Source organism: Vombatus ursinus, unplaced genomic scaffold, assembly GCF_900497805.2.
Source record: "Vombatus ursinus unplaced genomic scaffold, bare-nosed wombat genome assembly UNPS02014863.1, whole genome shotgun sequence".
NCBI lineage: Eukaryota > Metazoa > Chordata > Mammalia > Diprotodontia > Vombatidae > Vombatus > Vombatus ursinus.
In genome coordinates, this window is record NW_020954641.1 from 35646614 (window position 1) to 35663954 (window position 17341).

Sequence of the window (17341 nt, forward strand, 5' to 3'; positions counted from 1 at the left end):
ACACACACACACACACACACACACACACACACACACACACACACGTATATATACACACACACATATACACACACATGTATACATGCATGTGTATATTGTATATACACATATACATATATGTATATATAAACATACACACATATTTGTGTGTATGTACACATATATGTATATATATATTTGTAGAGGGGAAAGGGAAGAGGGCTGCTATATGATGTTATGAATAGAATTTTAAGCCTCAAACTAGAAGATCCTAGTTTGTTCCCTATCTATAAAATTGGGTATTGATGATCTGGATTAAAGGGCTTTAAGGATTTTCTTTTACTGTGCTATATAATGCACAAATCAAATTAAAGCTTAGAAGCTGCACCAAGACTTTTGGGACAACCTTTACAGTCATTCTCCTTCCTCCCCATCCCTCTCCCCACCAAGACTGCTTTCTTTTGTTTCACAATGTGTATTCCCATCTTTGTTCCTAAGTAGGAGTTAACACTGGGTCCATTGCTCAGGACCTAAGTCCTAGTCTTCAAAGTCTTGAACAAGTCCTTTGAGTTTATAAAGAAGAAGAAAGAGAGGCAAAGTGTCTTACTGAGTATATAAAGCCACTTATAGACAATGCTGAAGTAAGGGCTTAAGCATGCTGAATTTCTTTTAAATATGTTTTACTGATGTTCTTTTTCACTATACGTTCATAGATTTAAAGCTGGGTGGAATTGTAGAGATCATTTAGTCCAACCCCCTAATTTTACAAATTAAAAAAAAAAACCTGAGGCCCAGAATGATTGTGATTTGCCCAAGGTCACATAGGTAGTAAGTGTCAGAGCTAGAATTCAAATTCAGGTCCCATGATACCATGTTCAAAGCTATTTTCACTGTACCATGCTAGCTTCTTACTATTTTGTCACTTCCAATAACCAACCTTTATAATTAAGAAATACGTTATTATTGAGTCATTTTTTAGTCGTGTCTAACTCTTTATCACCCCATTTGGGGTTTTCTTAGCAGGGATACTGGGATGGTTTTCCATTTCCTTCTCTAGCTCATTTTACAGGTGAAGAAACTAAGACAAACAGGGTTAAGTGGATGGATGTTAAGTTAAGATGGATCTGATCCATTTATAAAGCTGCCTGAATTTTTCTAAAGCAGAACAACCATGTGTATTTTGGGTTTTCATAGTGATCAAACCAGCTTCTCATTCACCATTGGGAGCACATGCTCATGCAGCCATGTTAAGAATACATTAATAATCATTTGGTAAAGTAAATTTACATTATGCTTTTTGCCCTTAGTGAGAATTTGGCATCATGATTTTGCATTGTTCAATTAAGCTAAAGATACATCTACTGTTTTGGGTAACATTCATTGGTTAACAATAAAGATACTAAAAGTTCATCAAAAGAAAGGAGGGGGGGTGGTCACAAAGCTAGGAAGTGTCTGAGGCCAGATTTGAACTCAGGAAGATGAATCTTTCTGATTCTAGGCCCAGTACTCTATCCACTGTGCCACTTAGCTGTTCATAGAAATAAAGCTAAAATAGACTAAATTTGACTGTGCTTGGCAGTATATATCACATTTCTTAACCATACATAGTCTAACATATCCCTACCTAAAGTAGGAGAATATTTGTTCCTCAGGAGCCAAACAGTTGTAGAATTTATTCTGAATTCTGATATCTTTTATTGTTGTTTTTTTTTTTTACATTATGTGTTCATGGTACGTAATTCTCTTGGTTCTGCCTTCCTTATTTTGCATCAGTTCATACTTCCTGTATCTATGATTTCCTTATATTTATTGTTTTGCATCAATACTACTATATTATGTTCACATACCACAATCTGTTCAGCTTTTCCCCAATAACAGGCATCTACTTAGTTTCCAGTTTTGGCTGGAAGTAAGTTGCTACACCTCTTTTTTGTGGTTTAGTCCATTGAACCATACCCACCACTCCATATATTTGGTGAATCCTGGAAATCTGGCAGATTCCAGGCTATCCTTGGCTTCTGCTGAGCTCTGGTTTTTATAGAACACTGCCCATCAGGTGTCATCTGTGATCACAAAATGAATCAAATGAAGATGTGCTCTCTGGAGCTGCTGGTCCACAAAAAGGGAGGGAGGTGGAATACATTGGGTGAGATAACCTGCCCAAAGTAGGTCAGGCAAAATCCCATGAGGCTAGTGGGGAGGGAGGTTTTCTGTGGGTGAGAGGTGGGAGGAGGTGATGGTTGAGGGGAATGCTTCCTGCTCTCCATCTCAGCTGCAGGAAACATTTAAGACCTCTAAGTGACCCTCACTCATGGGAATTGCAGAGAAGTGCTTGTAAGTACTTATTCACATTCAGGAGAGGGAAAAGGGGGCTTTGTGGGTCCACTTCTCTCTCTTGAAGAAGGATTCCTGGGAAGAGATGCCACAGACAAAAAAGCTAAAGAATTTAAGCCTAACTTATTTTGTTTTGCATCTTTCCCTTCCCTTTCCCCTCCTTTAATCTTTCTTTTTCATTGGCTGTGAAATGTGTAATTATATCCAATTAAGGAGCAAGAATCCCACCCTTGTACATTAGCGCTAATGGCAACACAATCACCTTGTGCTGAGAGTAAATATTCCAGAACCAGTTCTGGCCCTGGCCACGTGAGTTATTGCAAAAGAAGCCGCTCCCTGCCCAGGGATTCTAGCGCTGAACTTCTAAAGCCTTCTGCAAATAGCAAGTGGCATCGTCAACCAACTCTCTTACCTGATGGAAGGCTTAAATATTATATCATTAAATTGGAGAGGAGGATGGATTGACAAGCTTGGACTAGAGAAAACTTGGGGGGTATAACATGGCACCTGGATACCCAGCTGAGGTCAGCAACGGCTCGCTTGAAACGATTTTATGTGTCAGGAGACCAAGATGCAATTGTTTTAGTGCATTTGTTTCTGGCTCTAACCAACCCTGACAGTTCTGGGTTAGATCAGTGTGGGACGTTTTTCAGAAAGGCCTCCAGATGGCAGAAGCAATGCATCCTACCTGGGCTCACACCTCCGTGGCCTCCTACTTCATCCTACTGCTTCTCCTTTTTTAGCTGCATTTTGCTTTCTTGGCACTGAGTACTTCAGTAATTACCTTGTTTCCCTTTCCCCCACTCTCCTCAAACCCCAGAATGCACTCCTCATTATCCTGCAGATTCTTTCTGTTTCTTCAGTTTAATTCAGACTAAAGATACCTTCTAGAGTGTTTCTATTCAGGGGGATCAGTTTTCTTTCCCAAAATTTCAAATGTGGTACAAAGATATGAGTGATGTCATATGTTCTCTGCACCAAGGTTTTCTGTCTGAGAATCTAATTTATTTGGTTGACTTAGTTGACTTGCAATCCTCTCAGAAAACCACACAAAACAGTAAGCAGCAAAATTTTATTAAGAGCCTACTATGTGCAAGACACTGTATAGGGTGATAAAGATTCTCTTTCCTTAAGGAGCTTGCATTCTATTCGGTGGGCTATAATATATGCAAAGATAAGTATAATGAAAGGCAAGTAGTTATGAGGGCAAAGGAGAGAACTGGGCAAAGCACTCCAAGCATGTTTGTAGGAGGAAAGAATAATTCCACTCGAGGGAATCAGGAAAGGCTTCAAGGAGGAGGTAGCACTTGGGCTGTGTCCTGAAGGAAGATAATGTTTCTGAAAGGTGGAGATGCAGAAGGACTCCGTTCTTGGCACGAGGGGCAACTTATGCAAATGCAGAGAAGCTGCAGAGATTTGTTGAGTTCTAAACCAGTTTGGCTGAAGGGTAGAATGCATGAAAGAGAGTAATGAGAAATAAAACTGGAATGGAAGATTCATATTAGATTGTGGAAGGCTTTATATGCCTAAGGCTGAGGGGGTTGTATTTTACTCTGGAAGCAACAGAAAACCACTGAAATTTTTTGAGCCTTGGAATTATGTTACCACATCTGCACCTTAAGATTATTTTGCCAGTTGTATGGAGGATGGATTGGTGAGGGGAGGAAGAATCAATTAGGAGGCTACTGCAAAAGTCCAGGTGAGTGGTAATGAGTACCTTTACTGGAGTAGCAGTTGTATGGGTGGAGAGAAGGTGGAGAAAAAGTGGCAACCATGAGAGATGTGGCAGGGAAAGGGTCAATGGGACTAGATAACTGATTAGATAAAGAGCTTGAGAGAAAGACAAGAATCTCAGATGCCTCTTAGCTTTCAAACCATAGGAACAGGGAAGATGGTGGTGCTTTCTAAAACTAGGGGGAATTGGGAAAATAAGGCCCATTTGATGGATAAGGTTTAGGAGAATGATGATGAATCTATAGTTTTAGATGTATTTATTTTGGGGGTAATGGTGGGAAATCCAGGAGGAGATGTCCATCAGGCACTTACAGATGCTGAACTGGAATTTAGGAGAGATTAATCTTTCCTGGGTTGGAGATTTGGGAGAAATTTGTGCTGAAGTAGTAATGGGAGCAGATTCAGACTCTCAGGTATACATTTTCTTTTGGAATAGGCCATGGATCTCATCATACATTACTGATGCCAGCGTGTCAGACAGATCCTCTTTATCCCCTTGTTCCCCACCCCCCCAGGCCTGGACTATTCTACATCTAACAGAAATTGTAGTTGTTCAGCTTTTTCTTCTCCTGACTCTCAAAATGGAGTATGGTAAGAAATCTAGGTTAAAACCTTCTTTTCTGTACTTTCTTCCAGTGAAAAAGGAAACTGGAAAATCAACCATGGGTTTACTGAACTTGTTCCCAAGAAACTCTGATCAATTTAATTAAATTCAACAAACCATTATTATGTACTTATTAAGTGTCTTATACCTAGTAAATCCCCTCCCCTTGTATCTGTGAAGAACTCTAATGTCCAAGTTCTGCAATCTGCTCAAATCCTATGACTTACTCCTTCATTCCACTTCAACTACACAGAGCAACGGCCATTCATTTAATCTTACCATCATCCACAAATATTCTACATCTGTGATCAAAGCTTCTGAAATTCCTTTATCTAATCCCAATCTCCTAGTTTATCTCTTCCTACGTCTTGCTCCTACCAAACCTATTCTACTTCCTCATCTTAATCTCTTAACCTTCTGCCTCTTAGCACTTTTCCAGGCTATGACATCTACCTACATTCTCCTTCCTTCCTATCCTCAACATCTTAGTGAACCAACTCAACTTTGTCTTCTAATACCAAATTCCTTGCTCCCTTGCCCTGTCATGACTTTCTTCTCATCAAAGTCCAAGCCTGGATGAGTCTTGCCATCCATTTTCTCTACTCTTACTCATCTACTGCTTAGCAGATATGGAGAAAGGCATACAACTTTGTTGAGTGACTCCACTGAAAGTGATTTTATCTAATTTCAACTGGAAAATGATAGCAAAGTAATCTTTTTATCATCCCTAATTCATTCTCCATACTACTCTCCACAAAGGATGTTCTAAACCTCTTCTCTACACAAGATATAAAACTTCCTCACTCTGCTTTCTCAGATGAGGTCTTTTCCTCATACTTAAAAAATCCAGACCACTCACTGAGAGCTCCCTCTTCTCCCTTCCTTATCTTACAAACATTCTTCATTTCACAGCCCTTTGAAATCATCCCTCACTATTTCCTTCTTTACTCCAGTTTCTGATTGAGAAATGGACCTTCTCAACAAGGTCATCATCTCTACATAAACCCCCGACCTCTCCCTTCCTCTTTTCTGCAAATTGCTCTTGATCCTTCTGTTCTTACATCTCTTCACATCTCTTGATTTCTTCCCTGATGATTACAAACATATCTTAGTAATGCCCCATCTTCAAAAAAAACTCTAGTTAGATCTCACCACACTTGCAAACTACCATTTTATATCTCTTTTTCCTTTAATAACCAAATGCCTATACTCCGTGACTCTACTTCCTTTATTCTCATTCTCTTCCTAATCCATCGCAATCTGACATCATCATTCAACTGGAACTGCTCTCTCCAAAGTTACCGAAGATCTCTTAATTGCCAAATCTAATATCTTCTCAGTTGTCATCCTTCTTGATATCCCTGCAACATTGAAAATCGCTGACTACTTTCTTCTTATGGATACTATCTCTTCTCTTGGTTTTTATGAAAATGTTTTCTCCTGGTACTTATCTTACATTTCTGGCTGCTCCTTGGTGTCTTTTTTGTGTCTACAAACATGCCCATTAACTGAGGATGTATCCTGGGACTCTGTCTTGAATCTTCTTCTTTTGCTTTGTACTCTTTCACTTATTGACCTCATTAACTCTCATGTATTCAATTATGATCTCTATTCTGATGACTTATGGGTCTATATATCTAGCCTTAGTTTTCTCTAGAGCTACAGTCCTTCATCAATAACCACCTATTGGACATTTCCAACTAGATGCCCTGAAGAGACTCAACACTTCTATAGTAGACCTTATTATTCTTCTCTCAAACTCACTCCTCTTCCCTATTACTGTTGAGGACACCACTGTCTTTAAATTTACTCCAAGTTCTTAACCTCAATGTTTCAACTTCATAATCTTGGTGTCATCCTTAACTCCTTACTCTAAGTCATCCCATATATCCAATCAGGTGCCAAGTCTTGTCATCATTACCTCCACAACATCTCTCACATTTTTTCCCTTTCTCTCTATTCAGATAGAACTCCAGTTCAGGCCCTCATTACTTCTTGCCTAGAATATCATTGTAACCTTAAATTTGGTCTCCCTTCTTCATGTTTCTTCAAACTTTGATCCATCCTTCACCCAGTCACTGGAGAGATTTTCTTAAAGGTTTGAAGGACTTCAATTGAAGTGGGCTACAAGAAAAGTGTTGACCTTAAGGGAAATCCAGATTTCCATTAAAACCAGAATTAGGAGTGATGGTGAAATTTCAGTGATGGCTGGTAGTTTGCTCATAGTAGAATGGGCATTGCCCTGGGGACAACTAGAAAAGGAGTAGTGGAGAGGGCTTAGTGAGGGACAAGGGCTATGGACCTAAGGAAAGAAAGGACTAAGGTGTATTGGGTTGAACACAGTACAAGGAGAGATAACAGGGATAGAGGGACAGGCTCTGTGTCTAGGGTGGCAATTAATAGATGAAAAAAGCCAAAGGGAAATAAACTGGAAAGGTTTCTAATCACTCTAACAGTGAATTTGAAGATTATAGAGTCTCAGAGTTGAAAGAGATTTCAAGTCTGTCCAGTTCAAGCTGATACTTTAAGTTCAAGTCCCTGCTATACTAACCCTGCAAAGGGAATTGAAGACCTGCAGAGAGGAGCTCACTACCTCCCAAGGTATTCTGATTTCCATTTGGACACCTGTAATTGTTATGAATGGGCAGCTAGATGGTGCAGTGGATAGAGCACTGAATTTGGAATCAGGAAGACTCATCTTCATGCTCTGGCCTCAGACAGTAAATACTAACTGTGTGACCTTGGGCAAGTCATTTAAGTGACAAGTTTGCCTCAGTTTCCTCTTCTGTAAAATGAGCTGGAGAAGGAAATGGCAAACCACTCCAGTATCTCTGCCAAGAAAACCTTAAAATGGGGTCATGAAGAGTCAGCTATGACTGAAAAAACTCAAAAACAACTCTTACGAAGTTTTTTCATCCATTAAACTAAATCTGCTTCTCTTGGTTCTCTTCCTACTTTCCACTCATTGCTACTAATTCTGTCCTTTGGGGACAAACAGAATAAATGTAATCTTTCTTTTGCATGACAGTCACTTAGTTATTTGAAGATATTTATCATGCTATAGTGCCTGCCTTTTTCTCACCTCCTCCTTTCTCCTTTCTCCTTTTTTCTTTTTTCTTTTTCTGGTAAATAGTATTTTTTCCCCAATTACATTTAAAGGTAGTTTGCAACATTCATTTTTTAAAATAAGATTTAGAGTTTCAAATTTTTTCTCCTTCTCTTCTTCCCATTCCCCCTCCCCAAGATGGCAAGCAATCTGATATAGGTTATACATGGACAATCATGTCAACATATTTCTACATTAGTCATATTGTGAAAGAAGAAAAAGAACAAAAGAAAAAAGTGACAAAAACACAAAAAAGTAAAAATACTATGTTTCAATCTGCACTCAGGATTCCATCATTCTTTCTCTGCATGTGGATAACATTTTCCATCATAAGTCTTTTGGAACTGTCTTAGATCACTGTATTGCTGAGAAGAGCTAAGTCTATCATAGTCGATCATCATACAATGTTGCTGTTACTGTGTACAATGCTCCCCTGGTTCTCTTCAGTTAACAGCATCAGTTCATGTAAGTCTTTTCAGTTTTTTTTTCTGAAGTCTGCCTGCTTATCATTTCTTATAGCATGACAGTATTCCATTACATTCATATACCATAATTTGTTCAGCCATTCCCCAATTGATGGGCATTCCCTCAATTTCTAATTCTTTGCCACCACAAAAAGAGCTGCTATGAATATTTTTGTACATATAGGTCCTTTCCCCCTTTTTAATGATCTCTTTGGAATACAGATCTAGCAGAGGCATGCTCGATCAAAGGGTATATACAGTTTTATAGCCCTTTGGGTATAGTTCTAAATTGCTCTCCAAAATGGTTGCATCAGTTCACAACTCCACCAACAGTGAATTAGTGTTCCAATTTCCCACATCTTCTCCAACATTTATCATTTTCCTTTCTGTCACATTAGCCAATCTGATAGGCGTGAAGTGGTACCTCAGAGTTGTTTTAATTTGCATTTCTCTAATCATTAGTGATTTAGAGCATTTTTTTCATATGTCTATAGATAGCTTTAATTTCTTCATCTGAAAACTGTCTGTTCATATCCTTTAACCATTTGTCAATTGGGAAATGACTTGTATTCTTATAAATTTGGCTTAGTGCTCTATATATTTTAGAAATGAGACCTTTATCAGAGACATTGGTTGTAAAAATTATTTCCCGTCTTTCTGCTTTCCTTCTAATCTTGGTTGCATTGGTTTTGTTTGTGCAAAAACCTTTGAATTTAATGTAATAAAAATAATCCATTTTACATTTCATAATGTTCTCTATCTCTTGTTTGGTCATAAATTCTTCCTTTCTCTATAGATCTGGCAAGTAAACTATTTCTTGCTAATTTGCTTATAGTATCACCCTTTAAGTCTAAATCATTTACCAATTTTGACCTTATCTTGGTATAGGGTGAGAGATGTTGGTCTATGCCTAGTTTCTGCCATGTTATTTTCCAGTTTTCCCAGAAGTTTTTGTCAAAGAGTGAGCTCTTATCCCACAAGCTGGAGTCTTTGGTTCTATCAAACAGTAGATTACTATAATCATTTACTCCTGTGTCTTCTGTACCTAATCTACTCCACTGATCCACCACTCTATTTCTTAGCCAGAACCAAATAGTTTTGGTGATTGTTGCTTTATAATATGGTTTTAGATCTGGTACAGCTAGGCCACCTTCCTTTGCATTTTTTTCATTAATTCCCTTGATATTTTGACCTTTTATTCTTCCAGATGAATTTTGTTACTATTTTTTCTAGCTCTATAAAATAGTTTTTGGTAGTTTGACTGGTATGGCACTGATTAAGTAAATTAATTTAGATAGAATTCTCATTTTTGTTATATTAGTTCAATCTATTCATGAGCAATTGATATTTTTCCAATTGTTTAGATTTGACTTTATTTGTATGAAAAGTGTTTTGAAATTGTGTTCATATAGTTCCTGGATATGTCTTTGCAAATAGATGCTCAAATATTTTATATTGTCTACAGCTTTTTTAAATGGAATTTCCCTTTCTATCTTTTCTTGCTAAATTTTGTTGGTAATATAATTAAAAAAAATTTTTTTTGGGCTAAGCAGTGGGGTTAAGTGACTTGCCCAGGGTCACACAACTAGTGTTTTGTTTGGTCTGAGGTCGGATTTGAACTCAGGTCCTCCTGACTTCAGGGTCAGTGCTCTACCCACTGCACCACCTAGCTCCCTCACTTTGTTGGTAATATATAGAAATGTTGATGATTTATGTGAGTTTATTTTGTATAAAGGGTTTATTTTACATGAAATAGCTCCTAATTATTGTTTTAATTTCCTCTTCATTGGGGGTAAATTCACCTTTTTCATTTTTTGATACTAGTAATTTGGCTTTCTTTTTTCTTTTTTTAAAAATCAAATTAGCCAAAGGTTTATCTATTTTATTGTTTTTTTTCATAAAACCAGTTCTTAGTTTTATTTATTAGTTCAATAATTTTCTTAATTTCAATTTTATTAATCTCTCCTTTGGCTTTCAGAATTTCTAATTTGGTATTTAATTGGGGATTTTTAATTTGTTCTTTTCTAGCTTTTCAAATTCACGTTATGATTACTATGTATTTCTCTCCACCTTATCCCCCCCACTTTTATACTTTTCTTTCTCCTTCACCCTGTCCCTCCTCACTAGTGTTTTGCTTTTGACCACCTCCCCCAATCTGCCACCCTTCTATCTGATGTTCCCTTTTCCTTCCCTTTTCCCTTCCCACTCTCCTGTGTGATAAGTTAGATTTCTCTACTCAATTGAGTGTGTATGTTATTCCCTCTTTCAGCCAAATCTGATGAGAATAAGGTTCAAACAATGCTCACCCTCTTCCTTCTTTCCCTCCACTGTAATAGGTTTTTTGTGCCTTTTCATATGATATAATTTACTCCATTCTGTCTCCTCCTTTCTTCTTCTTCCAGTACAATACTTTTTTAAACTCCTTAATTAAGTTTTTTAATCATCACATCAAAATCAACTACCCACACCCTCTGTCTAAGTATACTCTTTCTTATTGCCCTAATAGAGACACAATTCTTAAGAGTTCCAATTTATCATCTTTCCATGTAGGGATGTAAACAGTTTAACCTTATCGAATACCATATTGTTTTTTTTTTCTTTCTTGTTTTCCTTTTTATGCTTCTCTCGAGTTTTGGATTTGAAGATCAAAGTTTCTGTTCAGCTCTGATCTTTTGATCAGGGAAGTACGAAAGTCCCCTATTTCATTGAATGTACATGTTTTCTCCTTAAAGAATGTGCTCAATTTTGCTGAGTAGTTGATTCTTGGTAATAATCCAAGCTCTTTTGTCTTCCAGAACATCGTATTCCAAGCCCTTCAGTCCTTTAATGTAAAAGCTGCTAAGTCCTGTGTAATCTTGACTGTGGCACCTTGATATTTGAATTGTTTCTTTTTGTCTGCTTGCTGTATTTTCTCCTTGACCTGACAGTTCTAAAATTTGGCTATGATATTCCTCAAAGTTTTCATTTTGGGATCTCTTTTAGGAGGTGATCAGTGGATTCTTTCAATTACTGTTTTACTCTCTGGTTCTAGGCTATCAGGGCAGTTTTCCTTGCTAATTTCTTGAAAGACATTGTCCAGGCTCTTTTTTGATCATGGCTTTCAGGTAGCCCAATAATTTTTAAATTATCTTTCCTGGATCTATTTTTTAGATCAGTTGTTTTCAATGAGGTATTTTACATTTTCTTCTATTTTTTCATCCATTAAAATAAATCTGCTTCTCTTGGTTTAATTTTCTTCAGTTAGCTTTTGTGCCTCCTTTTCCATTTGTCCAATTTTACTTTTAAAGGAGTTGTTTTCTTCAGTGTATCTTTTTTTCCATTTGGCCAATTCTATTTTTTAAGGAGTTGTTTTCTTCATTCAATTTTTTTTGCTTCCTTTTCCAAGCTGTTGACTCTTTTTTCCCCCATAATTCTTTTACATAACTCATTTCTTTCCCCAATTTTTCTTCTATTTCTCTTACTTGATTTTTAAAAGCCTTTTTGAGCTCTTCCAAGAGTACTTTTTGGACTTGAGACCAATTCATATTCCCCTTTGAGGCTTCACATGTAGACATTTTGACATGGTTGTCCTCTTCTGAGTTTGTGTTTTGATCTTCCTTGTTGCCATAGTAGCTTTCTATGGTCAGGGCTCTTTTTTGCTTTCTCCTAACTTTTTAAAGTTGAGCTCTGCTTCTGGAGTACAGGGACACTGTCCCAACCTTTTTGCACTGGGGGCCAGGGCTCTGGTCACTGGTTTTCTGTGCTGGGGCCTCTGGGGCTTGCAGCTTGCCAGTTGTACTAGAGTGACCTGGGCTAGTTGTGTGTGTTGTGCCCTGAGTTCTGGGGCTGGAGCCCTCACACCTGGCCTGCTGTGCCACTGGCCTGCTGAACCAGAACTGCAGGGCCTCAGTTCCTGATCTGTGCTATGGCTAAAAGCTTCCTGCTGACTTGTCTGGACACCACCTGCGCTGAGATGAGCTCCCCTTTTACCCAAGACAGGCAGAACTTTTCTGAAGTCCTTCTAACTTATCTTGGGCTGGAAACTTATTTCATTCTGTCTTTTTTTGGATTCTGTTGCTTCAGAATTCTTTTAGAGGCTTGACTTAACATTGTTTCCAAGGGAAAGTGGGAAGAACTCCGGCAACTTCCTGGCTTCTCTCCATCATCTTCCTTTCTCCTTTTTTCAGGCTAAAGTAGCTAGTTCCAAAATTCCAGTTACATTAAAATGTTGCTAGGGTTTTGTGACTCAGCAAAGTGTGGCTTCACCTCATTGTGGCCACTTGGTGGACTGGTGGTTTGAGACTGCACATTTCTTACCTATGGAATATTAACTAGCATTTTTTTTTTTTGCCTAAAGTATACAAGAAGGGGGCATGAATTGAGCTTGGGGGAAGGAAAGAGAGTCTCTAATACAAGTCTGTCAGTATAAATACTAGTGTTGAGTCAGGGAAGGAAAAATATCCCAGATAGTACTGTAAGTATCCTAAGGTAGCTAGATGGTACAGTGGATAGAGCATAGGACCTGGAGTTAGGAAGACCTGAGTTCAAATTCAGCCTCAGATATTTCTTAGTTGGTGACCTTGGGCAATTGACTTAACCTCTGTTTGTCTCAAGTTCCCTCATTTGTAAAAGGAGGACTATTGTTGTTCAGTTGTTTTCAGTTGTGTTTGACTCTTTGTGATTTGGGGTTTTCTTGGCAAAGATACTGGAGAGGTTTGCCATTTCCTTCTCTAGCTCGTTTTATAGATGAGGAAACTGAGGCAGAGTTACGTGACTTACCCAGGATCACACAGCTAAGCTAGCAAGTGTCTGAGGCTGGATTTGAACTCAGGTCTTCCTGACTCTAGTCCTGGTGCTATATCTATCCACTGTGTCACCTAACTAGAATAGTATCTATCTCCCAGGGTTGTTGTAAGAATAAAATGAGATAATATCTGTAAAGTTCTTTATAAACCTTAAAAGCTCTATGGAAATGGTGGCTATTTATTATTATCATTATTACTCTCTCAATTTTTTGCCCTGGAACAAAGCCTGAGTAATCTCAGTCAATTAATCAATAAAGAAAAGCATTTACTAAGTCCTTATTATATGCCAAGCACTGTGCTAGGTACTAGAGATATAAAGACACAAGTGAAATAGTCCCTTCAAGGAGTTTACAGCTTTAGTAGAGGAGAGAAGATGTACAGATATAAGTAGATGCAAAATATTTTAAAAGATGATTTCATGTATGTTATGCTATTTTTACCTTCATAACAATCTAGTTATAGTAGGTTTCGTTTCCATTAGATCTTGGACTTGCATAAACTTAAATTGGGGGTAGGGTGAAGCCAGGGCTGCTGATACTTGGCATAATTGAGATGAATGCAGATGGTTCTGTTAGCTAATAGGCAAGAAGCAAACTTAAGTGCATCTTGCAAAAAGCAAAAACTTTTCTTCTGCAGCAAAGTTAGAGGAGTGGATGACCTGTGCTCTGGATTAGCTAGCTGCGTGCCTTCCCCTAGGTATGTAATGGATGCTGGGCTAACCTTTCATCTGACTGTGAGATGGGGGAAGTTAGCAGAGTATGGCAAACCTCCTCAGGCCAGTACTGTTCTCTACAAGCCCGGTTCAGTTAAGATACATTAACCTGTCACAAAAAGGGTCGGGTAGTGTGGTGGAATAGCCAGGAGACCTGGGTTCTATTCCTAGTTCTGTTACTAACTAGGTGACCTTGGGCAAGTCACTTTCTTTCTCCGAGCCTCAGTTTCTTTCATTTCTGTGAAATGAGAGGGGATTAGACTAGATAATTTCTAATATTTCTACCGACTCTAAATTTCCAAGAGAAAATCTTTAAATGATATATCCTGTGTATTCTGAAGAGTTTTCACAACTAGTTTCTATTCCTACATGTAATACCCCTTCCAGTCATGCTTTACTAACTTGCATTCCTGCTTGAAGAATTTTAGGACCCCTAGAGGGTGATAACTCCTCCTTTTTAGGTTCTAGGGATGGCCCTGAGAGACAGGGTTTCTTGTACTGTCACTCATCCCCCGACCCCATCATCAGCCAGTAGCCTCAGTTACCTTTTTAACAAAGGTATTTACTCAGATGATATAGCAAAAACAGTTGTTACAAAAACAACCTGTGTACCATTTCCCCCTTACTTCCCCTTCCCCACCCCAACAAATCAAAGGCGTAACCTTTGTTTAAGATCCCTGGGATAGTGGGCTCAAACCTAATGTCCAAATGTAGTGGAAAACACATGCAGAGAATGCATGGAACAAAAGGTACCTCAGAGCTTCTGGTTCCCAGGGGTACATTCCTCCCTCTACAGAGCCCTCATGAAGGTCCCTTAGATGGAGCTCTGTGCTGGGCTTCAAGAGTCAATGACCTTGGAGAGTCTACACGTGACAATTCCTTCATTCTCCTTAGCAGGAGGGGTCACATCCCTTGAAGCTGTTTCCGTCCTCCAGTGGATGTCTCTCTGTGTCTGCCTGTATCAGCATTTGTCATCTCTCTGTGCATCTCTCTCTGTTCCCAAACTGATGCATTATCTCCCCCTGGTTCAGTCAATGCTGGGGCAGGGACTGTAACACTTCTGAGATCACTTCCCCTTTCCCCCACTCTTTATTGCCTTCTTGTACAAGGATCTTCCTCTTTAAGGCACTCTGGAGCCTCCCCAAATTGCATCTTCCTTGTAGAATTGACTATTCTTTTCATGCACAGGCCCAGAGGAGTTTATAATTCTTTCAGCTAATCCCAAGATGTTTCCTGTTTGGAGTCATCTGCCTTCATCTCATGGCTCAAAAGCCTGTGATTCTTTCAAGTTGTTTTAGGGCTTGCCTATGTATGGTGATGGTGGCTTTTGAAAAAGTCTAGGATAGAAATAAGAAGAAAGAAAATTCCTTCCTGCCTAGTTTTTTCTCTTGCATGTTTGATTAAAGTGGGGGTGTTAGTCGATTTTTTTTAGTCTTTGGACTTTTCCTTCCTCACTTTGGTCCTCTTCCTTTAAAATGCCTTTTTATTGTTTTGTTTTGTTTTTTTTGGCTAGGCAATGGGGTTAAGTGACTTGCCCATGGTCACACAGCTAGTAAGTGTTATGTGTCTGAGGTTGGATTTGAACTCAGGTCCTCCTGACTCCAGGGCCAGTGCTCTATCCACTGCGCCACCTAGCTGCCCCCAAAAATGCGTTTTTAGAAGAGTTAAATCAATGAGTGTGTTCTGAGGTATAACTCTTTTTTTCAGTATACTCAGAGCACACTGTCTCTGGAATGTGTTCAAATCCTGCCTCTGACTTTACTACCTTGGATTATTCACTTAGCTTTTCTGGGCCTCATTTTCCTCGTCTGTAAGATAAGAGGGTTTGAGTAGATGACCTCTGAAGTCCTATACCACTCTAAAGCTATCATCTATGAGCTAATACCAGTCAAGCTCATATGAGATCTGCAGGGAGAAAGGATAGTGGCAAAGAGCCATGGGCTTTCACTGTGTCCTCTCACTAGGCTTTTTTCCTCCTATTTGCTTTTTCATCCAAATCAAATATACACTTGTGTCTGTTTCACTACTATTTTTATATGACAGATTTGTTGAATTATAAAAGTAGACATGATCTATTCCAAAGGGGGTGTAGTCCATGCCTAATTTACATAAACTGTATGTATCCTTCAGTGGCCTATATTGTCTTCCTTTTCCTTGATCTCAAAGGTCCCTTACATCTTTGTGATGCTACATGAATCTCCACCGGTGAAGGAACCTCTTGAACAGACTCATTGACTAATGGATATCCAACCTCTGCTCATATCCTTTGGGTAAAAGGGCATTAACTCTAGGAAGCAGCCTATTCCATTGCTAGAGAGTCAATGTATGGTATATGAGGGAAGTCCAGAGTATCCAGGCACATTGTATTCAAAGTACACCACGCCTCCATTCTTCTCCAAATTATAATCTTAATTCTCTGAACTTTCTCTATCATATCATAAAAGTCTTTTCACCCTGGAAGCTCAATTGACCTTTGAATTTCACACATTAGAAGTATCTTCCTTCTCCTACTGCCTTTTTTTCTGGTTGGCTGGTTCCTCCCAGTACTTCCTGTTCAAGGAGGATACCCAGGCTGGCCATGTCTTCATTTCTCTTCAGGATGTACTCTGATGCTCCAGATTTCTGTACCATGCCTCAATTTAGGTGCCTTCATCTCTTCTTTCCACATACCCCTTTTCAGCTTCCTTTAATATATTGTCCTCCCCTATTAGAATGAAAGCCTCTTAAGGACAGAGAACATCTTTCTGCTTATATTTGTATTCCTAGAGGTTGACATAGTACATGGCACATAGTAAGGACTTAATAAATGCTTGTTGACTTGATATGGATGTAAAAGAAAGGATGTTTGTGTACATTCTGCTTTTTTCTTAAAAGAAAATGTGAAGCTGGTGGTCCTTTTTTAGGGTTACATTTTGATTAATGGGGTCCTAATGAATTACTAGTAGTGTAAATCTTTGATGTTCAGAACTTTTATATGTAAATGACTCCAAAGTGATTTGTAAGACCATAGATATTATTTAGAACAGTGAGTCTCAAACTTTTTAGTCTCAAAAAATTATTGATGATTAATAGTTTTTAATTATGTGGTTTATATCTATAGATATTTACCATATTAGAAATTAAAATGTCTTAGTATTATTATGAAAATTGTTTTGACCTTACAGACTCCCCCCCCCCAAATGGGTCTCAAAGACTCAAAGAACCTTTGAATCACTCTATGAGAACTGCTGTTCTAGAAGAATCTCTTCATTCCTTATAGGTCTGAAGCTTCTTCAGCTGGTGGAAAGAAACAGCTGCTTAATAGCTGCATAGCAACATTACTCAGCAGTTGACAACAGGCTGTGGAGATGGCTTCACCCACCAGAAACCACAGGGGCAATTAGAAAGACAATGTAATTATCGAGGTTGGAACTGGGTCAGGATCTGGGACAAGCACCCAGATGCTTATGAAAGTAGTTCTGGGATTTGAAAACCCCAGGAGCAACCAGTAAGTACTTTGGGGCTGGTATGGTGTAGTTTTGCTTGATACTTGGTCCACAGCACCATTTCTGCAGGGTAAGTCCAGGTTTGTGCTGGGGTGTGTGTGTGTGTGTGTGTGTGTGTGTGTGTGTGTGTGTGTGTGTG